Here is a 5,000-nt window from a genome sequence, read left to right on the forward strand (position 1 = left end):
GAGCTCTGTGAACCATCTCACACAAAAACTGGATCATTTTTCAGCAGCGACTGAGCCGATATCCTGCGTTTTGGTGTTTGTGGAAAGTGAGCTTGGTTTCCAGCTAAAGCTCTTTTGGGAGCCCATTACGAAGCAAGAAGTGGCCAGATGTATCAATGTCTTCTTTGGACTGACCACAATGAAATAGATCAATCAGCTCTTCCAGAATTCCACTTTAACGCTTTTACAGAAGCAAAACAACAGCTCTGAGTGGACGGGGGGACGAGTGGAACTGAAAGAGTTTAGAAGCCCTTGGGTTTATGAGACAGGCTGAGTGTGCGTTTGGCGTGTGGCGGTTGAGTCGATGAGCCACTGTTGGGGGCTGGGGGGTGGGGGGGGTGTTTGGAGGAGAGGAGGAGGGTATAGGCCGTTCTTGGACCAGTCAATAATTATCCTCCCTATCTGGGTGCTCTGTGTCACTGGGACAGGGCCTTTGGGTCTCATATAAGCCCTATTCAGACCACACAAGGGAGCGACACCCGGGACCCCTTTTATTACCCCCCTCTTTGTTGAGCTGCAGTGAAACGAGTCTCTCTCGCCCTCTCGTTCTCTCTCTCTCTCTGTCTCTCCCAGTCATTACCATACATATCCATATGAACAGTCAGCCCGGGTCCTAAGCAGCTGTCCTCAGAAGTGCCCGTCCAGAAAGAGAAAAAAGGGGTGTCTGAATCCTTAAGTGATGAACAACAGAGGCCTCTTGAAGGGCTCTCTCTCTTTCTCTCTCGCTCGCTCTCCCTTTCTCAGTGATATACCTCACCATTTAAACAGTCCTTTCAGATAAAGAGGGCCAGAGGTGGGTGCAGGGCCACAGAAAGGGCCAAGTCCCATTCACTCACACCATTAAGGGGGCCAAAGGGTTCACACTGGCTACAGTTTAAGGGTCATAGGCTGAGGTTTATACACCAATGGAAGTGCTAGCTCAGATTCAACTAGATAGCTAGCATGATAACAGTTAGGAACAATAGCCTAAGCCTGTTTGTTTGAAAATAAATGCATATGTGTGCAAGAGGTGGGAAGCAACTAGTTACATTACTGAGTTAAATGTACTTAAAGCTGCATCATGTAAGATTTTTTTTTGCAGGATAAAAAACAACACGCCAAAACATGGTGTCTATGACATAATCATATAAAAGTCATAAGTGTTGGGAGTTTTTCACACCACATCTTTATGTACATCTTTATGTATCAACGTCACACACACACAAGCTCAGAAAGGAGGCCTCGCTCAGTGTTTAGTCCTGAAATGCAAAATCATGATGACAATAGTAGATAATTCACTTACATCCTCAGAAGACGCATCCTTCACCAAGTTTTGACTGAGTTCTCTTTGAATTCTCTTTCAACTCGCTTGCAAACATCAGACTCGTCTGCTTGGGGAAGTGGTCCGAAGCACAACCCAAGTTACATGTTCACACATTGTATGCAGTTACACGTTTCCACCAGAGATGTCTCCAAATCCCCAAAACGTACATAGTACAGCTTTAGGTCAAGCTTTCATGGACTAGTGCTTTATATTTTCAAGTGCTACAGTGTAAAAAATGGTGTCTTGGCAAGTAAAATGATCTTAAAGTAGTCAATATATCTAATATTCCTTCTGTTGAGATTGTTGTAAGCTTAATTTAAGATTATTGACCTTATTTCTAGACATTTTATACTTGTTTTAAGTAATTTTATTAGGTAAAATTATCTCACTATACTGGCAGATAATTGTGCTTGTTTTAAGAAATGTGCTTGAAGCCAGCAAAAGTATCTGCCAGTATAGTGAAATCATTTTACTTGATAAAATTACCCAAAACAAGTAAACAAGTTTAGATGGCTGGAAGTGTCTAGAAATAACATAGATAATCTTATAATAAGAGCACAACCATCTCAAAGTGGGAGATATTAGATAAATCTACTAGATTAAAGTTCATCTCACCTGACAAGATACTGTTTTGTTGCAGTGTAAGACTTTTGCTTAAACCTGTAAGGAAAGTAATCAACGTTTTACTCAGTTCCACTTTAGCCATTCATGTTGAATTCCATTCTGCTCTATTGGTTCAACTCATGGACTGCGTTGCTATTGTTCACACCTGCCACTTTAGAGCTTTAGTATTTTAATTAACACTTACGAAAGGATCTAACTGCTCACCATGTGGCCACGAGGGACAGGGATGCAGTCTCACTTCCTGCTCTAAAATGCAGGGGTGTGGCTAAAATAAGGCTCTGCCTATGGACTAAATGGCCTATGGTAGTGACTTGAAAAGTATGTAAGTGTAACTAAAAGTTTTAGTTTAAAAATTGAAGTTTAAATCCAAATCTCTTAACTTCACTTTAAAAGAAATCAAAAAGAAATTAAAAACACTGAAAAAAACACACAAGTGTAAGACATTATTTAGTTGAAGTAAGAGCACTTTTACTTGAGTATGGACTGAGACTGCTCTACCCACATCTTGTAGTATAGATCATACCAAGTATTAATATTATTGGTTACAAAGGGTAGAGCATTTTTAACGCAGTGTGAGATCAACACGGTAGTGGTTATGCTAAGCACTGTTTGAGCAAATAATAGGCCTTTAGCGTTTTTTTCGCGGAAGTCTATTTTGCCCCTCAGAACTGTCACTCCCCCATTTACCCCGTCGCCCTCCTGCTAGTGGACGATAGACGGCTTTGGGCTGCATTCGGAGGAGATGAATGGGCGAGCCCGGCGGTGCAAAGCAGGCTAGTTTGTCGCTTCACGGGCGGCCTTCCATTCATTCGGCTGCGGAAAAAAAGCAAAAGGAGGGGGGGGAGTGATTGATAAATTCTCTTGCCCCGGCTCTTTTGCACCCCCTTTTATTGCCCCCCTCGGAGCCTGTGACCCATTACTCGGGGAGCACAATGGCACTTTCCACACTGCCGCTGAGTCAAACAGCACTGGGGGGATCTTGTGTCAATTATAAAGCGGCTGCTGCTCTTTCAGCTAGCTACCGCTAGCTAGCTAGCAGCCGACGGAGAGCTCCTGACAACTATTCAGCTGCCGTCCTGCCTTTCCATCCATCTATCCGTCCATCCGTCCATCTACCTGTCCGTCCCTCGGCCCTCTTCCTCTCTTCATCAATGGCTTTTTTTTCCCTTCATAGCACCAAAACAGCTCGCTAATCCTTTCCTGGTCCCTCCTACCCTTCTTTGTGGCTCTCTCTTTCTCTCGCCATCCCTCATTGTGCAACTCTCTTTCTCCTGCCTCTCTCTTCTGGTCGCACCTCTCCTAATCCCACTTGTTGCTTCCTGTCGAAGGGCGCCCCGGGGCAGGCAGGCACCCGGAAGCTTCTCCAGCTCTATCATACATAGTTTCGGGCTGATGCTAACTGCGTTCTCAGATGCAGCTTGCATTCAGTGAACAGAGGCGGTGGGGGGGTGGAGGGGGTAGAGCTAAAGTGTGTGGGGGGGGTAAGGGTAGTTGACTTCTTGAGCCTATTTTCCCCATTTTAATACCATTAAAAAAGAGTAGCTAAGCGATTAGCAGAGCGAGAGGGGAAAAGACACCCTCGAGTGTGAACAGGGTTAAAGTGGAGGGGGCACATCGGGCCAACAATGAAGGAGCTCAGCGGCCTCAGAGTGTTTCTGCTCCCTCAGACGCACTCCATGGAGACTCCAGTCAGGAGGAACGTTTAAAGTGCCAACTCCTGCCTCTCTCACTCTTTCTCTCTCTCTCGCTCGCTCTCTCTCTCTCGCTCTCTCTCTCTCTCTCTCTCTCTCTCTCTCTGCTCCCAGGAACTCTTGTTCGACCCCCTCCTACACATAATGAAAAAGATTTCGTTTGATAGACACCTGCTCCCATCCTGTGTAGGCAGGCAACGAGAGCAGCAGATAGATAGGTACACTGTCCATCAAAGTTTTTGGACACCTTGCCTTCTTGAGAAGTTTTTCATGAAAACTCATGTGGTTTTCAAAGAAGTTAAACACTACAAAACTTTTGTTACCATTAAACAGTGATATGGTAGTTATTTGGGTATATTTATCTTGAAAACTCAGCAAACTGTTTTCATTGGTATGAGGTGCAGAGTTTGACTTAATAATGTTTTAAAAGTTTTCTTTTTCTATTGTTAAAAGGACACAAAGTCTTTCGGCCCAAAGAGTGCTGCTGATAGTGTTGTAAAATATGTAGTGAATGGTCATTTTTCGTATTACCTACTGCATTTTTAAATTTGGTGTACAGAAAAACAGGCACACATATATATATATATATATATATATATATATATATATATATATATATATATATATATATGTCTGCTGTCAGAACAAAATCATCGTGCATCTCCAAAATAATAACTTTACAGGAGAAGGAAAAAAACGACTTTACTTTTAATGTAAGTCAATGGAACCTGAATTTTTTCCATTTTGGGCCATATATATCACAGCCATCTGAAAAAAAACACGGATCTCCATTTTTGTTTTGTTTTTCAGTTTTTGACATAATGTGAAAATGCCTATTGTCCTTTACAATGTGTGTACATTTCATGAAGAATGGACCAAAAGAAATGGCCCAAAATGACTTGGAAAAAAGTCTGGTTCCATTGACTTACATTGAAAGTAAAATAGTTTTTTTCCTTCTACTGTAAAGTAACCATTCTGGAGATATGAGGTTTTCTTCCGACAACAGCGATACATATGTATATATATGTGAAAATATATAAAGGGCGTGCTAACTCTCCTTGAAGAAACTGGAGCTTCTAACTGTGAGTCTAATTTCCGGGTGCAAACTTCTAACTGCACAATCTTCTCCATCAAGCAAGAAACTAACTTACACTTCTCACAAACGAAGCTAGTAACACTGCTATCACTGGTGACGGAGAAAGAGGCATACTTATGTTGCTTTGTCGGCTGATTTGAGTCCTTTCCAGGTGTTTCACAAAGAGAAAAGGGTGACCTCCAAAAGTTGGTGGTTGTAATTTATTGCGATTAATATGCAACTTCTTGAAAATGTAAAAAAACAGTGA

The sequence above is a fragment of the Colossoma macropomum genome, unplaced genomic scaffold (genome assembly GCF_904425465.1).
Source record: "Colossoma macropomum unplaced genomic scaffold, Colossoma_macropomum, whole genome shotgun sequence".
In the NCBI taxonomy this organism is placed as follows: Eukaryota; Metazoa; Chordata; class Actinopteri; order Characiformes; family Serrasalmidae; genus Colossoma; species Colossoma macropomum.